Genomic DNA, 20,891 nt, shown 5'->3' on the forward strand with positions numbered 1-20,891 from the left:
TGACCCGTCATGCTGGGAACTAAACCATTGCTGTCCACAATCAGAAAGTTATTGCTTGAAGCAAAATCTAAGAAACCAGGATTTTATTCTCCATAACCAGCTCATTTCACCCCGAGAGAAAACTCTTCCAATTACAGTAATTCCTCATTTAACATATGCCCGCTTAACACATTTTTGCAATAGCACTTTTTTGGGGGGGGAGGGGGCATTTTTTGAATTACACAACTGAATAACATGATTTCCCCAGCTGGCCCATTGCAGGGAGGCGGGGGAAGCCCCGCCCAGCCGCCGGCAAAGCGGCGGAGGGTTCGCTGCTCGCTGCGCAGTTCCCCACTGACTCCCCCTTGCCGGACACCTTACGCCCTCTCCTCCGCCCCCGCTTGCAGGCCGGCGGCTAGGTTTCCCCAGCCAGCCCACCACCGGCAGCTGCGCGGGGCTTCCCCCACCTCTCTGCAGGGCAGCAACGGGTTCACCGCGCCATTCCCTGGTGACCCCCCCTTGCCGGACGCAGTGCAGGTCCCTGCAGACCCATCACAGGGGCATACTCCCAACTCAATCTCCCTCCCCTTCCCTTCCCTTCCCCAGAGCCAAACACCTCCCCTCCCTGCTGTAACCCAGTCCCCTTTCTCCCCCAATCTTATGTCCTGGTCCCAACAGACATCACTGCTTGAAACGCAACCCCCACCTTTTCCATTATTTTCAATGGGAAAATTGACCCCGCATAACACATTTTCACTTAACACGATCATTTTCTGAAACATATCTATAGTATTAAATGAGGAATTACTGTACTTAAAAAAAAACCCAACCCCAAACACAAACTCTGGGAGTGGACAAGTTTTTAACATGCTGAGAAGTAACAGTAAGCAGATACACAGATCATACCTCAAGCAAATTTAAAGGAGACAAACCTGCCCTCCTCTACCCTAGAATGACATACGTAGAGCCTTGTAAATCCACAGGGTATCTGCATCTATAGATGTGGATGCAGATACAAATTCTGTATCTAGAACCCTGCAAATCTGCAGATATTTTATATCCATGATTATCCGCATCTGCAGATGTCAATATGGATATCTGCCACTCGTTTTTGCAGATGCAGCCCAAGGCTGTAGACATGTGCACACATCCATAAAATGAAGGCGCCTTGAAAAAAAATTTAATGGATGGCATTCTGAATTTCACTGCCATGATACAATCAAAACAACTTCAGTAGAGAGGCCAGACTCTCTCTTACCACTTTTCTTTCCATGAAGAGCAATGATCAAAAAGCCAAAGGTGAATCACTCTGAAAAGATAAAGCCAGACTCTCCCCCAGAACAAGATGTTTATTAACAAAGGGCTCATTTCAGGAACCTATAAGAATGGATAAGTTCCACTAAGTGGCATGAATAAGAAAATTGATAAAAGTTTGGAGTGCTGGGCTGGCACAACAAAGATCATACAGCGTAAAACAGTAAGGTTGCTTTGAACACAGTCTTTCACTGCATGACTCGTAAGAATATGAGCAAAAAAGAAAAAAGTTACACCACACCCTCATTTGCAGGCCTTTAGTTTTAACGGAAATAAAGTGACTTAATCAGACTAGCCACCACGATTACAATATAGACCATTAAAGGATACTAATAAAAAGAACTAAATCAGTACAAAAATAGACACAAAAATATACTGAAGTACGGCTGACAAGATGTTCTGTTTCTGTACTCCCACCAATACAGGAAAAGATTCAACTGGAATTTATATTTCATTCCCATTAGGCTAACAAACTTTGGGAGGATGATGCAGAGCTTGTACCACGATGTTGTCACCTCTGTGAGCAGCTTAAGTATATTAAAGGAGCACCATAAATGTAAAACAAAAAAAATGGGAGCACTTTGAAGGTCCCCTTCTCATCTTACATAACCAAGATGAAATTAAAGCATAATTTCTCTATTTGTTTGTATACTCTGCCTGTTTGACAGCAACGTCTATCTAGCCAGTTTCTCTGTGTAGTCAGCATCCCCTACTCAGTGTGTTGGTTCTTTCACATCGCAATAAAGGAAAGAAAACACATTAATGGAGCAATGGGATTGTGAAGCCACAAAGACAGGTAGGACACTCAAAGAAGTATAGTAACTAGAACTACTTTTAATTTTTTTAAAACCTACACTAGACTTCAAGTGGGCAGTGTCCCTCTACTTGCATGTAAACCAGTGGTTCTCAGAGTGCAGTCTGTGAACCACTAGTGGTCCGTGACCATCTTTCAGGTGGACTGTGGACTCAGCCCCTACTCCGCACAGTGGGGAGCCTGCACTGTCACTCCAACCCACCCGCTCACCCCACGAGGTTGGAGTGCCAGAGCCGGCTTCCTACTGCGGAGGGTGGGGAGGATCCCCGAGCATTGTGGCTTGGATTCAGCCAACTTTGTGGGTTGGCTCCACAAGCTGACACTCCCCCCTTCCCTCAGCTGGAGAGGTTGGGGGGGAGGAGAAAAGAAGAACGCTGGTCACCTGGAGGCTTTCCCCATTGGCCACAGTTCACTATTCTTGGCCAGTGGGGGCTGCGGAAAGCACCATAGGCAGGGCCACCACTCCCCACAGCTCTCGCTGGCCAGGAACAATGAGGAGTCCTGTGGTACCTTATAGACTAAGGCTATGTCTAGACTACACGCAATTTACGTACCTTTTTCCCCCCGATAGGTTTTTTTTTTTTTTTGGAAGAGGCTTTTCTGAAATTTGGGTCGTCTACACTGGGCCAAATTTCAGAAAAGCCTCCTCTTTCGGAACAGCCCTTCTTCGTGGAAGGAGGAAGACAGGGCTTCCGAAAGAGCGCATCTGCGGTAGCAAGGGGCCTGAAATGACCTCCCCTTATCTGGAAAAATCCCTCATCCGGGACCAGTCCGGTGCGGACGGAGCCTGACCAGGGAGGTCCAACCACTACCCCCCTGCCCCAAGTCCACTCCTGCACCCTCCCTCCTGGACAGACACCTACCCACAGTCCGCTCTACACAGTCCCCACAGTCCACTCCTGCATCCACCATTGCTTCTGCACACACACACACACACACACCCCCAACCACACACTACACCCTTCCCTTGCTCTTGCTCTCTCCCCCAAGCAGACATCCTACTCCCAGCCTGCTTCTACACCCTACCTGCCACCCAGACCTCACCACCTCTCCCTCTTCTGCCCCCCACCTCCTTCCCAGATCCTGTACCCCATCTCTATCCCTCTCTCTGGCAGCCCTTGCACACACTCCAAACCCCTCATTTTTGTCCCCACCCCAGAACCTAAGGGGGCTCCATAAAATCCACCAGAAAAGTAAATCTGACCTATGGAAAGACCTGAACCTCAGTCCTCCCTGTCCCTTTCACTTGCTCCTTGGGGCTGGAACACCAGAGGAGTAAGGTGTCTCAGTTGGCGCCCCCTCAGTGGGGGCTAGGGGCTTTGGGAGTTCTTTTGCTTCTCACTTCTGTGGTCCTCAACTGATTTTTCTGTGGATTGACAGCCCTTGACTCAAAAAGTGTTCCCCAGCCCTCCCATAAATAAAGAAAACACTGAAACCTTTTGCACTGGATATAAATTAATATTTTTCTTTATTTAAAATGAAGTTTGATAAACATGAGGAAGTTAAAATGCTTCATCTGTTTAATAATTTAAATTAAACCATTCTCCCTAGCTGCAGCACTAGAAAAATGGCTCAGTGGAATTATGTAATTAACAGTGAGTTTCCATTAGCAACTGGTGGTCCACAGAAAGGTTTACATTGAGCCAGGGGGGTCCACAGGCCAACAAGGTTGAGAATCACTGAAATAGAGTTACCCCTGGCCTCTCCCCACAAGAGACCTTCCCAGGCTCGCTGATGCTCCAGAAGAGCCCACGTAGAGATTGGATCTGTTAGTACGGTGGTGAAATCACCACGTCACTCCGGTGTGGATGAACAGACTTTTTGTGAGTTTTCCTCATCCAAGCAGTTGATGATTTAAACAACATGTTAAGATGCCACATGAAAACACTTGGTGCATCCAGAGAGGCAGGATGTATCGTCTCTCTCTAGAGAGGGTTGTGTCATAGTGAACATGCCCTTTGTGAGCTCTGTGGAAAGGTGAGATGTCTTGACTTCCAGCTTCAAGGGATTTGTTCTTCTGTCTTTGGGCTGCACGTTGCCTAGACTTGAATGGAACTAGCTGCGACAACGCATTTCTGTGTTATTCTGACACACAAAGTGAAACCTCTGCTAAAGACCCCACATCCACTGAGAGAAAGCACTGCTGTCAGAAGTAAATTTGAAGGCTCCAATTTTCTTCAAAGATCTACCAGGCAATGGGGTTTTGACTGATTGGTCCCTTATATTTTTGAAGGGTGACTAAATATTAACTGGATCTTCTTGGGTAATATCAAGAGATGGCTTTGGGCCCAACCCTAGCTTAAAATTTAAATTGGATCAGGTGCTTTATAAGCAGATTGGGAAGTGGTCTCGTTTGGCAATTATTATTAGGTATTATTTACATAATAGAGGCATTGCCATATACATTTCTCAGTAGTTTTACATATCAAATAACCCATCCCCATTGATCTCCATAGGAAATGTACCTTGCAAGCAGTGGTGGTGAGGGTTAGTGACATGGTCTTCTCCACCCCATAATCGCCATGGTTAGTTCAGTATTGTCATTCTGGCTTGTGGAAATGGAGGGCACTTAATATATTTGTAGTAACTTCAAAAAATGCAGTTGCAGTACCTCTCATTAGGGATGTAAATTCCTATTTATCAGTTAACCGGTTAATGTTAGGTCACACTGGGTCTGCCGCCAGCTCCCAGCCCCTTCCGGAGCAGCCCTTGTCCATAGCAAGCTGGACTCCCCAGAGAGAGAAGCTGCTCTGGACACGGGTGAAGTCCCTGCTTGTGGGACCCCCAGGTTCCTCAGAGACAGTTGCTGCGCTGGACAAGAGCAACCCGTCTGCAGTGGGTCCTCTGAGGGGCGGGAGCAGCCCCCTTTGATTACCAGTTAATTGGAACTGGTAAGCATCATCTGTTAAGAGGACTAAGGAAGCTGGTCCCATGACATTGTGGGATAGTTCTGAATGATTCCCAGGCCCTGAGTCTACACTGCAAACTAATAGGTCTTAGTTCTTGGATCTCATCTTGAATCAAGGTTGGACCCCTAGCACTGCAGTGTCATGGGACCCTAGGACTGGACCCTGGGTTAATGTAATTGCAGTATAGTTGCATGGGGGGCTCCTATGGGGGCCAAACCCATTCCTATTGGTACAGGATGGTGGGAGGAGTTCTTAGAGGGGTCACATGACACCCCTTACTTCTGGTCATGTGTTCATCTGACCCCGAAAGTACTACCCCGGGGTGGGACTTCCTGTGGCAGGCGGCCAGGGCCTAAGGGATCAAGTGTGTGGCTAGAGGTTTCAGAGACTGTGGCTAAGACGTCCCTATTTTTGGTTCAGAAAATATGGTCACCATATCTTTATTCAGTCCTAAACTGATCGTGTTGAATTTGTAAATGAAGTCAAGTTCATCTGTCTCCCTTTGTAACCAGTTTTTGAAATTCTTTTGTAGAAGGATGGCTACTTTCAAATCTATTACTGAATGTCCAGAGAGGTTAAGGTGTTCCCCTACAGCAGGGATAATGAGCCTTTTTTTGGATCGCGGGGCTGCTGACCCACAGAAAAAATCAGTCACAGACCGCACACAAGCGAGAAGCAAAAAACCCCCAAAACAAACCCTCACTGATGAGGCCTCCGACTGAGGAGAAAGACACTCCCCACATTCCTCTTGCACACCAGAGCCTGGGGGGCCCAAGGCTAGCAGACTGTGTGCTCCAGCCCTGTGGAGGGACAGCGGGGGTAAGGGGGACGAATGCTGGAGAGCCAGTGCATTCAGCCCCTGGGCCTTAGGTTCCCCACCCATGCCCTACAGGTTTGTGTGCATTACCATTCTAGGAACAGCAATCCATGGCCAACGGCAGGTAAATAAAGCGTCCGGCAGCCCGCCAGAGGCTAAACCTCGCGAACTGCATCCAGTCCATAGGCTGCTTGTTACCCACCCCCGTTCTAGTCCTTTTCATTCTCTGGCACTAACAAGGCTGCAGTGTTGGGGATGCAAATACTGCAGGAGAAGATAGGGAACGTTGAAATCTTAAAAAAAGTACCCTGAAGAGACATCAAGCTCAACACACAACAATCTGAGCCTAAGCTACCCAACAACTTAGTTTCCTTTCATCAACAGAGAAGTGTCAATTCCCACTTTCCCCCTGCAGGCAGCTCACTCAGTTGTAAAGCTAGTCGCATTTTTGGATGACTTCAAATTGTTAAACAAAAAGAAGCAACTTAAATAATGCATGAACTGTGACTGAACACAAGAGGTAAGATTTACAGTATGAAAGCCAGAACAGCAACCCTTAAACAACGACACATGGTGCACCAAAGTAGCCTGTCTTAATGATGCATGTTAGAGTGAAATCTCTTTGAAGATTTCATTAAATAGAGCAACATCTATCAGACCATGATTGCTGAACTGAGAGGGGCAGGGGTAAATGACAGCTCCCCATGTTAAGTGATCGCTTCACCTGCAAAGAGTTAAGTCCCTCAAACGCAAGCACAACAGGAAATACAGTGCACTATTGTATCTGACTCTATTGCTGCAGAGCAGCAGATAGCTGGTGTCTCACATCAAACTGCCGGATTACATCTTTCAAAAGAATAAAAGCCAAAGTTCACTATTTCTACCTGCTACATTGTTTGTTGAATACTGTACTCTAACACAGAGGTCAAAGGACAGCAGATGCAATGGCAGAAACACACTATGAGAACAGTGGCACCATCCAATAAATGTTGTCCTGTCCTCTAAAAATAGTGCCTCTCATCCTTTCCAGACACCTGTGTACCCCTTTCAAGAGTCTGATTTGTCTTCCATATCTCCCTCCCCTCCAAGTTTCACATAACTTAAACTCCCCTGACTACCAAATCAGACAAAAAAAATACAGGTTGAACCTCTGTGGTCTGGGACTCCCTAGTCTGGCAAGGCCCCGGCCGCAGATGTTGAGCACGGCTGGGCATGTAGCTGGGGGTAGAAGAGCCAGGCAGGCAGGTGGGCCAGGGCAGTGCACTAGGCAGCAGCCAGGAGGAGAACCCCATGAAAACCTAGCGGGTTTCTCCTGGCCCAGCAAACTCCCTTGCTCAGGACCACTCAGATCCCGAGGGCGCCGAACAAGGGAGGTTCAACTTGCACAAAAATGTCACAGCATATTTACTGAAAAACTTCCGTTCTTATTTTTTCCATACAAATATAAAACAAATCAATTGGAATATAAAGATTGTATTCACTTTTCAGTGTATAGTTTATATTGCTCTCTATATAATTGCATGAAATTTTAGTTTTTACTGACAAGAGATGTTAAATTTAGATTAATTAACTAATCGAACAGTCTATAAGGGCGCCTCTGCCTTTGAACTGTAGCAAACTGTAGGCTTCAGGTGCTACACCTGCCTGCCTGCGTCTCTGCCAAGTTGTTATTTGACGTCGCATTAAAAATAAAGCATTTATTTCTTCCTCGTTGTGCAAAAGGTCCACACAAAAAGCAGAAGAAACCCACCAGCTGGCTACAGAAGGGACACAACACTAGCAATATACAGAGTATTAAAATACACAATTAAAAACAGTGCAGAGTATTTCCCCTTACTTGTCTTATCACTGTCAAGAAACTTCAGTGTTACCTGTTGTAAGGACGCAGTCCCCAACCCTGCACCCCCATCCGCAGCCAGATGCGACTGCCAGCAAGCCAGTAGAATAGGTTTACTGGTTCTCAGACAGGGCATAGCCTATGGTCAATGTTATCTCAGGAGACAAGGCAGACAGCGAATTATTGGGAATCTCTGGGAACAGCCTTATCTGCTCAGGCTGAGACTAGGTGTCTGGGCCAATGCATATGTGGAGTGAATCATCAGGAATCAAACCACACAGCCAGGATGTTAACACTGGGACAACACAAGCAGGAGAGAATACTGGGTTACAAAACAGTCAGCACCCCCACTACGTCACACCCGTAACAAGAACAGGTACAAAAATCCAGCCAGAAGTGTAATTTTTAAATTGCTATTGAACAACTTCATTTTCAACGGTCTTTAAAGTTGCTTCTCCAGCTTAGGCTCTTGAGCAGAGAGAGACACAGAGGAAAGAGTCTGGGGTGGCTAGCTGGACATATCCCCAACATGCTGCAGCTGGGAGCAACAATAGCTATTTGAGCCAAAGCATGGAGGTGATGCTATTGAGAATAAGGACTAAGAGAAGCAGCCAATGGAAACTACAAGGGAGAGATCAGTCCAGAGTCAACAGGTGCAGGCCAGAACCTCATAGACACTTAAAGTTAACAGCAGCCGACAGAATTGGAGACAAGGGAAACTAGTTGTACTACAGAAACAAAAGACAGGACTATGTAGCACTTTAAAGACTAACAAGATGGTTTATTAGGTGATGAGCTTTCGTGGGCCAGACCCACTTCTGTAGTACTGTTGTACTACAGTGAGCTTAATAGCTTCTCATAGTATTCCAAATATAGAGCAGCTCAGCAAAGAATAAACCCAGCAAACTAAAGAACCCAGGAGAGAGAACTCTGAGCAATACGTAGAAAGAGCTGATTTAGATATGGATGGATTGATCTCTCTCTATAAAAAAGTTTCCTGCGGGATGACAGAGCGATGTCATCACGTCACTCTGCATCCACAGGAGTTAAGCCCCACCCACTCCCAGCCTGGCCCTCCCCAGGGTGCACATGGAGAGCTGGGACTGTCGCGCTGCAGCCCTGACCAAGCTGTCCCCAGCAGCCAAGGGGAGAGCTGGAGCTGCCATGGTCTCCGTCTCAGCTCTCTCCAGCAGTGGGGGAGGAGAGAGAAGGAGGGAAAGCAGGGCTGGCACAGCCTCAGGCTGCTGGGGGGGGGGGGGAGTGGCCGAGAGACTAGGTCTGGCATGGCCTTGGCCCTCTCTGGCGGCTGGGGGGAGCCAGGACTGCCTACACCCAGAGAGAGGGGAGTTGACGAGCATAGCAAGCAGGGGGCACAGCTCCCTAGTAATCCACTAACCAAGGAGTAAGTGTCACTAAGGACAAAAAGAAGGGGAGTTTGTTGTGTTTTGATTTTTCAACTCAGGTTGGGAGTGATCACGAACAGTTTCATTTTCAAAGAGATGGAGTCCATGAGCATACCCTACTCATCAACAGGTACAGTTTGAAAGGAGGTAGAAGGTATGATTTGGGGTGACACAGTAACAATCGTTTATTGCAGCAGCTAGCCTGCCTATCTTGGGGGAGAAGAGAAAGTTCAGGGGTCAATCTGTACAGTAATTTTTAAAGAGAGGATCCAGTGAAAGCTGTTTTGAGAACAAGAAGATGGTCCCTGAAACAGGGTTAGGGATCCTTCTGACCCACAGAAAAATCAGTGGCACACAAGTGAGAAACAAAAAAAGAAAAACAAACAAACAAAAAGCCTCTCATTGACATAGCCCCCAACTGAGGACAAAAGACACTCTCCACATTCCCCTTGCACACCAGGGCCCTAAGGGGGCCCAGCCTAGTAGATTTTGTGCTTCCAGCCCTGCAGTGGGGCAGCGAGCCTCAGGGCTGCATTCAGACAAGCAGCCTGAGGTTCCTCACCTAAAATATTTGAGATCCAAACACTCCAGTATTAAGGACTTCCAACGAAAAATGACTTAATTGCTCATGTCTTACATTTCTTGCAGCCTACAGAAGAAGGAACATAGGAAAGTAAACAGGATTGTAAATGATTCAATAACTTTAATGCTATTAATCAGAGGAGAGAAGTTTATTTAAAACTTATGATTTAAGGTGGCAGTGTCCCTTTTAAAAAAAAATCAGCAGCATGATAATATGGTTATCCAGAAGAGTGTCAACTACTCCTTAGGGACGTTAGATATTGCGTAATTGAAGAGTCATGTAACCACATGAAATCTTAGCGATTACACAACTATTCGATAGTCTCCAGAGGCAGGGCTGGCAACCAGTGCCTCCCAGCCCCACTCCCAGGGAGCTCCCTGCCACCCTGTTCTGCTGCCTCTTTTTCAGAGGCAGCAGCATGGACTGGCAGGTGGAGCTGGTCCACGAGGGGAGACGCTCTAAAAATTAGCACCCCACGCAGACAGGCAGCCTGGCACTCCCCTGCTGCTGTCTCTGATACAAAGGCAGCATCCTCTGTCCATGGGGAGCTCAGACCCTCCTCCCCACGGACAGGGGATGCTGCTGTGGAGCAGCCTGTCCACGGTGGGCCCAGGCTCGCTGCGGACAGACTCTACTCTGTGGGATGTGGGGCAGCCTCTGTCCATGGGGAACTCTGGCCCACCACAGACAGACTGCTTCACAGCAGCCTCCCCTACTCTCCATCCCCACACTGCTGCCTCTGATAAAGGTAGCTGTGTGTGTGTCGGGGGAGAGGTGGCACTAGGGACTTGTGCTGGGGGGAACCAGCTTTTAAGGTGGCTCTCCCAGCACCAGCTCCTGGCTGCCCACCCACCCACCCCTGCTGCCTCGGTAGGAAGCAGCAAGGGGGAGGGGGACGACAGACGAGTCTACAGAGCCAGCTCCCCATGTGTGTTGGCTCCAGCCTATCCCCCTCACCCACAGTGCTGCTGCCCATCACAGGCAGCAGCACGGGGATGGGGAGAGAAGGCAGATTCGGTGCCCATGGGGAGCCAGCTTTTAAGCCAGCTCCTCATCAGCACCAGCTCCTGCTCCTCCCACCCTGGCTGCCTCTGATACTGTTAACTGGTTAATCGTGTAGTCAATGACATCCTTATTACCCATACAGTACTCTTGTCTAAAACATGCAAACCAAATTGCAGTTGATCAATCTTTGCAGGAGTTGTTAGCTACCCTAGTATCTGCCATAGTGAATTCATAAACACTTTTACTAGCATGGATGCAGAACTACTTTTCCATAATCCATTTTATGCTACCTTTACATTGCACAAGTCAGTCGTATCTAGGCAGCAAGTACAGGTGCTTTACACTTCTATATAACTGTGGTTAGCTAGAGCAACCAATTGCGGGGGTGGAGGCTGGATCTTCCAGATCATCTTTGAATTAGATGGTCCAAGGCCTGGTTACATAAAGGCCTCATACAGGGAGGTGAGACAGAAATAGGTTAATGTATAGGTTGCATGTAGGCACTCACCTTTCACTACATTTACCATCTTTGCTGGGTCACTATATTTATCACCCTCTCTCTAACATAGCACACATCAATGTGTGTTTGTGTATGGCTGGGGCCATTGGGATCTTGAGGTACAAGCTATTCACTGGGATCTTGAGGTACAGTGCTACCGAACTACCTTCCTTTCTTTAAAGCTCTCTATATTGCAGAGTTAACACCAGTCTGGTCTAGGTGCAAGTGGCCACATCACAAAGCATGTCCATTTGACCACATCAACACTGGTGCACCACACGCTCACATAAGGTGCTAGGATTTCCGAGGGTATAGCCCAGTTTTTCCCAACCAGAGTTCTGCGGAACCCCCAGCATCCAGGGTTCTGCAAGAAATCGTGGAATAAATAAATAAATAAAAATTTCTTACAGCTCTTTAAAAATAAATTTTCTTGACAATTTAGCAGTAATTGAATTGCACTCCCTGCTGTCAACTTTTTCTGGCCAAGCAAATGTTTTCATAGGTAGTGGTTCCTCAGGATATGAACAATTATTTTAGGGGTTCCTCCATGGGAAAAAGGTTGGGAATCTCTGGTACAGCCTATAGTTTTTCACACTGCAGTAAGTGAGCTGCTCGAATTCTTTTCCAAGGAATTATATGAGAACTTGTTTTTCCTTCTAGGCACCTGGGGGAATTGTGGAAAGGCACTGAAGGACTATCAGTACTAGAAAGGTTTAGCTTGCATTAAAACTATAAGATGGGCTGGTTACAAGGCCAAATGCTTGCAGCACACTGGCTTTTTACCTCAGAATGGGCCAGGTAGCTCAAGTGGGATGGCTGTATGTGTGCACATGGGAGTCTGATAACAGACAACACTTGACTAAGAGCTCACATTAACTCTGCAGTGAAGACAAGCCTTTAACTATGTACTGACCTACTGATAACCCTGTAGGTCAAACTGTATTGATATTTGGAGAAATGCACACAAACGCTGTGCTGTACCTAAAAAGCAGGTTGGAGTAATCTTGCCAGAATAGCATTCTGAATTTATTAGTGTTAATTCAAGTGCTAGATATGTACTAGAACGGATTGTGAGGTCTCTTTCTGGCAACTATGTTGTGTTTTATTGTGCAACGGTTCTTCTGTTTTCTGCCCTCAGTTCATCTCTGCTCAGGAGAAGTCATGACTGCATGTTCTCACAAGCAAAAAGAACAGCTGGCAGGCAGAATTCCAGCAGCCCTCCCGTGAAGGGATGTAAAACTCCATTTAATTTTAACTGGTTAACTGATGAAATGGGGAGCAGCAGGGGCTGCGCTGAAGACAGTGGCTGCTTCAACCTGGCTGCTTCTGGCCTTAGGCTGGGCTGTCAGCTCCCAGCCCACATGGGATCGGAGGAGGCAACTTCACAGGGGACAGGAAGTAGCAGCAAGGGGGTGGAGGAGTGCTGCTGAAGCAGTTTTCCACTCACAGTGGGCCATAGGCCGTTCCCAATGGTAAGCATCACCCATTAATTGCTCACTTCCCTACCCTGTGTATGTTCCCTACCATACAGATTGGCTACGTCTACATTGGCCCCTATTCCGTAATAGGGATGCTAATGTAGCACTTGGGAATAGGCAAATCCGTGGGGGACTTTCAAGTAGGAATAAGAGATCCTCCGGAAAAGAGCTTATTTTCCGGAGGATCGCATCCAGACTGGAGCTTTTCTCCGGCTTATCTACAAGCCGGAAAAATGCGGCAGCCATGAAAATGCAAATCCCGCGGGGGATATTTAAATCCCCCACGGATTTGCCTATTCCCAAGTGCTACATTAGCATCCCTATTACGGAACAGGGGCCAATGTAGACACAGCCTGTATGTTTACAGTTAATAGCTAATTTGATAAAGTACAGTTATAAATCTCATTGAAATATGTTTTTATCTAGCAAAGTGCAAAAATCCTGCATTTGACATTTGATGAGAGACACACAGAGAGAAGGGGATCAAAAACAAAGGCAAAAGAGAACTTTCTAACTTCAGTCCTGCAAAAGTGTGGGGCCAGTTTAGGATTGGATTTTTTTATTTGATTGGTTTTTAAATTTGGATGTGTCAAGATATCTGAAAGAACATCTCCTGTATGAAAGAATTAGGATGTCATGTCATTACTCAGAACTGACAAAGGTAACTAGCTAGCAGCCAGTCTCAAAAACGTTCTGTATTTTACAATACATTTTTCTTGGCCTCTCTGCTTTATGTACTTTACAACTTATTAAAAAGCCCATAAAACCAAAATGAATTATCAGCTGACCAGCTAAAACGCTTTGAAGGCGGGCATTGCACATCTGTGTTTCAGTTCCATAGATGACATTTAGACCACCAGTTGGAATCTAGCAGTTTCATCTAGTAAAAAATAAATGCTCTGCAAATACAAGGATCACTACAGATGAAGCTAAGAAGATTTGGCTGCAGCCTGTGCAAATTTAGCTTGGACAAATTATTTCTCTTTTGCCTCTGTTTTTGAACCTCACCTCATCGCATATGCCAAATGCATTATGTATTAATCTAGTAAAGTGCAAAAAATCCTGCAAGGAGATTTATATTTATACTTGATCAAACAGGCTATTAACTGTATAAGTACACTGTATGGAACAGTGAGCATGGCCACAAATAAAAATAATCTGCTGAATGCCCTGTTGGTGATATTTTCAAATTAAGACTACGTTCTAAAAATTACAAGCCTACTGATCCAAAGGGATTCTTGTTACTACACAGTTTTGCCTGACCCACCACAATACAATTCCAATGTATGCTGTAGATAGGCCTTTAACCATGTTCTACAACAGAGCAGAAACTCCTGAATCTTGCCAGTTTCCCTTATCTGCTCTTTAAAAGCAGCAGCAGAACAGAAAATCTGATACTGCTGCAGGTTTTCTGTGGAAGGGGAAAAGGGAAGGGAACATTGCTTTTTCTGAAATATTGCTTTCAGTTATTCTGCCACAGCTGCTCTCCCTCCCCCCCGCTCTTCCCAAAAAATTGCACAAGCCCTCTGAAACAGAAGACGGAGGTTGACTGTTCTCTGGTCAGCTTCCCAGTTCTGCTGCATGTAGTTGTGAACATTTGTCAGTTTCACTCAGATAGTCTGCTTAGCCCACTTTTCCTCCATAGAAGTTTGTACTAGACTGGGGTGGGCAATAATTTTTGACCCCGGGGGGCGGGGAGGGGGGAGAGGGAGGTGGTGATGCACGCCAAGAATTCGGAAAGTGATCAACGGCCGCACTTTTCTACACTTGAGAGGGTGCAGGGTCTGGTACACAGGTTAGGTGGAGAAGGGAGTTCAGAGTAGGGGTATGGGGTCTGAGAGGGAGTTTGGGTAAAGGAGAGGGTTGTGACCTGGGGCAGAGGCTTGGAGGCAGGGTCCAGGAGGGGGTATGGGCAGGAGAGGATTCTGACCTGGAAGAGGGATGCAGTAATGGGTGCATGGTGTGAGAAGGAGTTGTGACATGGGGTGGAGGATGGAGGGGAGAAGAGAGTAAAGAGGGTTTGGATGGTGACCTAGGGCAGGGGGTTGGGGTGCAAGGTTTGGCAGGGGGCACGGATGCAGGAGAGGATTCTAGCCTGGGGGAGGGGCATAGGAGGGGTGCAGGATCTGAGAGGGCATTGGTGGTGGGAGGGGGTACCAGAAGCATGCTCTGGCCATTCCCAGCCAACTGCACTCTCAAGCAGGCTTCCCTGCCTCCCAGAAGCCCCAGGTTGGCTGTTCATGTGGCTCTCCCCGCTGTGGGAAGGAGGGCTTTGCACAATGCTCCCACCCCGAGCAAAATCTCTCAGTTCTTATTACCAGTTTCTGGCCAAAGGGAGCTGAGAGATTTTGCTGGGGGCAGAGGCAGTGCACAAAGCTCTCCCCTCTCTCCTTTGAGTGGCACTGCTGCATGGTTGAGCGGGCCAGATTAAAAAGCTTGGTGGGAAGGATTTAACCAGTGGGCATATCTTTCCCACCTCCGTACCAGAACCTGGGTAAATGCATGTTTTCAAATTCTGGTTTAGAGTTAGTCTTTATATAACATCTTCTCTCACATCAACACCAAAAGCGATTCAGCTCTTCTTAGGAAGATTACCAAGTGGCTAAGTTCCATTTCCAGCTCTGCAATGGCTTTTCAAAGCCTTTGAGAAAACAAAACCCCTGTCTCACTTGTCTCTAACTGTGATGTGGGAACAATATTAGTCACCCCCCAGTAATGAGAATTTTGTAGTGTTTTTAAAGTACTTTCAGATCCTCGAGTAACAGGTGATGCAGAAAAACTCTGTTTACTGAAAGCCACTTTGCTGTAAAGTTTGACTCCATTGATTCTTTGAATCAAATGTGATCTATAGGGGATAGATTTCTTAGCTACACTGCACAGAAATATCAAGTCAAACCTCTACAACCTTAATAAAAGTTTAACAAAACAAGTGTGAATTCAACAAAAATTTGGTCTGGATTGCAATTGCTCGGCCTACCTACAGACGTGAGAAGTTGGTGTGAATAAGAGTGTGCCTGTCTTCAGATGTCAACTTAAAGCTTCATATATCACAATGATCTTCAGAGCCCAAGCAGCTGCCTACTTCTCTGGCTCATCAATTTTATTTATAACCTGAAATCAAACAACAAGAAACCTTAATGTGACTGACAAGCATCACGGACAATTAAATGTCAGATTTTCATGAGGACAGAGGCAGGAAGAACCCATGCTCATCTTACATTTGGCAAAGCAGAGCAGAGCAATTAGAAAACTCTTAAAAGAGAACAGCCCAGCTGAACTGCTGCAGTACCAGTTCTGACACCCCCCATATTCTCACAACCACCTTTAAGTTGTAGCCTGGGAGAGGGGTATAATAGTCTGTGCCAGTCCTGAGGCTACTCGACTATTCAATTACCTGATATCTAACATCCCTAATCGCTATCAGTTTTCAGGACCAGCATGCCTTTTTAGGTATTGGACTGGATCAGTGATCCGTCTGAAAATTCTGCACTGAAGATATCACAAATTAAATCATCATGGAAGCCAGAATTCCGTAAAATGAATGCAAGAACTCAAATAACTGAAAATAAGTTAATCTCAGATCCACATGTGTAATTTAGAACAGTGTAAAGCATTCCATATTCTCTACACCATAATACTCCCAGAAACATAGCAAGTTATGGATGACCTGAACATATTAACTGCATATTTCTATGCTCAGCAGTTTCAGCCAACTGCTTCACCTTCTACTGTAGTTCTCAGATGAGTTAGTATTTCACATCAGTTGGCTCTCTGAGTTACATCTGCACTGAAGCCTATAGAACTAGCATGTCAATACATAACTAAAGGTTGATCACATGGGCTAATTAGGGATGTGACCATGTAATCGTGTACACGGGTAATGGTTATACACAGACTCCCAGGACGTGCAGGGAGCCAACTTAAAAACTGGCAGCAGCATGTGGGGAAGGTGGGAGCTGGAAAGCATGGGGAATAGGTTACATTTAGGTTATTTTAGTAACCGAGCAGTTGATAAAATAAATATTCTATTGACTACTTGATTACTCAATAGGGGAAAGCAGGCCCTGCTCCACCCCCAGGCCGCTATGGCGTTTTAAATTGCAGAGCCACAGCAAACTTTGGTCCCTAACCCGGCATGAGCAGGGATTAAGCCGGGCTGCCTGCCCACCTGGCTCACACTGGGTTGGGAACCAAAGCTCTGGCTCTGCAATTTAAAATTCAGTAGGAGCCGGGGGGCAGGCTACTTGGTTCCTACTGCCTCAAATTGTAGAGCTGTAGTGGGGTTTGGTCCCAGCGCAAGCTGGGACTGAGCAGGGCTACCTGCCCAGCCAGTAGCAGTCCCTTTGCGGCAGCAACCTCTGTCCACAAAGGGTCCCAGCGGTAAGTTGAGAGCCCCATGGAGAGGGGCTGCTTCATGAGAAGCAGTCTCAGCTTATGTGGGGTCCTAACTTCCCATCGGGACTCCGTGCAGCCAGGGGCTGCTGCCAGAGCAACCTCCCCTGCTACCTCTGATGGAGGCAGCAGCGGGGGGAGGAAGGGAGCTGAGATAGTGTTGGGGGGGAACTGGCTTTTAAGCCAGCCCACCCCAGTACTGGCTCCTGCTTCCTCCCTTTGCTGTGTCTGATATAAAGGTGGGGTGGGAGGGAATGCAAGTAGTCAACTCAACTACCCGATAAGCTTCAGCTTATCGGGTAGTCGACTACTTTCTTACATCCCTAGTGGGGAACAGGCTTTTAAGCTGGCTCTCAGAGCGCCACGTCCCTCCCGCGTGTAACTGCTGAAAACGTCAGTGGTTACACAATTAAACGCATTTTAACATCCCTAAGGCGAATAGATAAATAGCTTCCCAAATAAGCAGTATAGTCCATGGCTTCTACTGCCCATGTTCTTGCTGTAAACAAGGTATCTACAACACTCTAGAAATCCCATTTACAGTAATTAAAGTTACTTGTAGTAATTTCGGAATACATAACCCCCCTCCCTCCTCCTCCGACAAAATGAAAAGTCCATTAGTTCAATGAATGCCAATCTTTGCTAGTTGCTTAGAGAAGAAAGTCTTACATGATATGTCAGAAAAGTGGATTTGTCCTGAAATCATGTAAGTCAAAACTTAAAAGGGTTTCCAGATTGAGTCCACATGCACCTCGTTTCTGACTGGAGAAATATTTGCACAGTTCTAAGAACGCTGGGATGAATGTGTCCTACTGCTAGTATTTACACCCATTACTGTATGGGTTTTCGTGTGCGCTATTACACTGAAAGCTACTCAAAACGTTCATTTTCAAACTGATGAACGGGAGTTTCTTTCAGCAGACTCTGAAAACACCCACAGGGCCTCACTTCCCAGCTGCTTTGGTGTCTGTACTGTTTCTTCTTACTAAGCAGCTACTGGTCACTTTGCAACACTTCCTGTCTCCTTTCTGTTGTTTCTCCAACTCATCCTTTAATATCACACTTATTTTAACCCTAATGAGAGTCATTTACTTTTGCCACCTAGAGACTAAAGTGTACAGTATATGTCCAATTGCAAGACCATACTAAACGTGCAACTATCAGCCATGTCTGTCAGATACTGTACTAGCAGAGCCACCTCATTTCCAAACAAGACATAGTTCAGCCTGCCAAAGAATTTACAGCACCACAAGAATTTCTGAAATGTAAGCCTAAGATGGAAAGCAAGCCATAGGCTGTGTTCTGTGTTTCTACAGCACTTAGCACAAAGGAACCCTAGTCATGGATCACAACCCCAAGATGCTAAAAATAAAGTAATAGTGGCTCTGTTGTAAGCTATAATGCATCTCACCCTTCCTCACTGCACACACCTTTAAAAGCACGCACTTGCACTCATTTTTTTAGCTATGTAACAGTGATCAACTTGGCCAAAAATCATATACCATTCACAAAAAAAGACTTTAATGCTTTGCATCAACAATAGAGGGCAGTATCTCTACACAGAAGGTATGTTAAAGCAGTTAATGGGCTAAATCAGGGGTGGGGAACCTCAAGGGGGGAGGGGCACATAGATACAGCCCCCGGTTTGCATGGATCCAGCCCCCAAGGCTCAGCATTGGGGAGCCTGTGTTGGCACTCCAGCATCCCACCTGCAGGGCTGGAGCACAAGAAATCTACTAGCTCAGGCCCCACAAGCCCTGATGCGCAAGAGGAATGTGGGGAGTCTCCTCCTTCAGGGGCTTTTCACTTTGCTTCTCAATTGTGTGCATCCCCTGACTGATTTTCCCGTGGGTCAGCAGCCCCTGACTCAAAAAAGGTTCCCCACCCCGGGCTAAATGATATCACTTAACTGGTTAACCATTTAAACATCTGTCCCAGGACAGCCCATGGGTCCTACCACCTGGCCCACCGTGGCAGAGGATGCCGAAGCTCAGTGCAGCTGGCTGCCACCAGAGTTAATTGGCAAGGCTTGGATAACTGGTAAACATACCAGTAAGCTTCATGCTTAACCATCTACTACACAATATGGACTGAATCATGCCATTACAACTGTTCCACTCAAAAGGGTCAGAATCTTTTGTCACGTGTTTGTAATGGTTGCTTATTGAGCAGGACTGCTTGTCAATATCTAGTCATCATTATGGCTAAGATCTTGTCAGGGGTGTTTTTAATAAGAATCATGGATAGGATGCTTGCAACAAACAATACATCACAGAAGCCTGAGCCCTGCCATGTGTAGAGCTGACAGCCTGAACCCTGGCATGTGCAGAGCTGAAGCCACTGCCAAAGTAGTCATGGAGATCTGTTAAAGTCACAAAATCAATGACACAATGGAGAAAATACTGTAATACAATCAAGCTGGCTCTGCAGTTTTGCTTCTGCCCAGAATAAAGATCATACCCTACAGCAGTGGTCTGCAACCTTTATAAGTACGATCTGACTTTGAATTTATGTGCAATTCAGGATGTACCCCAAACCCAAACACCCTTGCCCCATCTCCTTTCCACCCCTTCTCAGAGGCCCTGTCCCTGCTCACTCCATCCTCACTCACTTTTATCAGGCTGGGGGTAGAGGGCTAGAATGCAGAGGAGGGGGATGCGGACTCTGATCTTGGGCTAAAGGATGTGAAGTGTGGGGGGGTTCTGGGCAGAGCCTGGGGCATGGAGTTGAGGTGTAGGAAGGGGCTCAGGGTGCAGGCTCTGGGAGAAAGTATGAGTGCAAGGGGACTAGGGCAGGAGTTTGAGGTACAGGAGAGGTTCAGGAGTGGGGTCAGGGTTCAGAAGGCAGGCTTCAGCTGGACACTGCTTACCACAATTGGCTTCTGGATGGTGGTGCAGGGGACTAAGGCAGGCTTACCCCTACTCTGGCCCTGCACCACTCCCAAAAGCAGCCAGCAAACTCTCTCCATCCCTGGCCCCCAACTCTGTGGAGCTGGGGTACAGGGTGGGAGGAGGGGCACCCTGACATGAGCACACACAAACCCTTCTTCCCATGTCCTGCACAGCAAGCAAGAGGCTCCCAGGGCTGAGGGGCAGCTCCAAGGCAGAGGGCAGGAGTAGCAGGGCAGTGCTGAGAGGGGCAGATGAAGAGCTAGCACTTGATAGCTTCCTGGCCAAACCTGTCAGGATCACCTGTCAAAGGCTCCAAGATCTACCAGTAGATTCCGATCTACTGGTTGGTGACCAATGCCCTACAGCTAGTACCCCTCCCCCTCCATATGGCACTATACAACTGTCTAGGAGGAACAGCTAAAGATTTGTGTCAGTGGAGTAGCGGATATCCATTCTGTTCCCACACAGCTATTGAAGATTCCAGGGGACTAAAGGAAGAAAACATTTAGACTCCAGTTCCTCCACCAGCATTGAGGGACAAGAGAGAGACTTCTAGGCATGGGCATAAGGTAGAGCATATTGATCTCTATTCACTGAAGTCCATCTTCTCCCGGAGAGCTATGACTGTCAAGCTGCTACTTGCTACAGTGTCTGAGGAAGGGTAGGAACCACTGGAACAGAGGACACTTAAAGAACCAAGATTCTAGGATGGGAAAGTGTGAAGAGAGACAAAAACAGATTCAAAATTGCTTGATTTTAGCAAGAAGATTCAGTTTCTTTCGAGTAAAAAGCTAACTATCACAGCTATTTGGATCAGAGTGGAAACATTCAGAAATATCACCACCACCTACTGAAGAGAGTCCTGGTGAAAGACACCAATAAATTAAGTTGTAGCCCTGAAGTATTCCACACTTTCTTCTAATAAAGAATGTGAGCGTGGCTGGAGCATACTTCTCATTTTATGTAAACA

General features: G+C 46.7%; 1 protein-coding gene across 4 annotated transcripts in view; it reads right to left on the bottom strand.

Annotated features, from left to right (window-relative positions):
- Positions 1 to 20,891, bottom strand: part of RNF216 (ring finger protein 216) — a 146,544-nt gene that overhangs the window by 123,665 nt on the left and 1,988 nt on the right. For 2 of the 4 annotated variants that reach the window (XM_075899674.1, XM_075899672.1), the window contains exon 2: positions 15,616 to 15,749. The exons of the other annotated variants lie outside the window; for them this stretch is intronic. The gene's annotated coding sequence lies outside the window, so the exon portion shown is untranslated. The remainder of the gene's footprint in view (positions 1 to 15,615; positions 15,750 to 20,891) is intronic. 4 annotated transcript variants of the gene reach the window in all.

Source organism: Pelodiscus sinensis, chromosome 16 (assembly GCF_049634645.1).
Source record: "Pelodiscus sinensis isolate JC-2024 chromosome 16, ASM4963464v1, whole genome shotgun sequence".
In the NCBI taxonomy this organism is placed as follows: Eukaryota; Metazoa; Chordata; order Testudines; family Trionychidae; genus Pelodiscus; species Pelodiscus sinensis.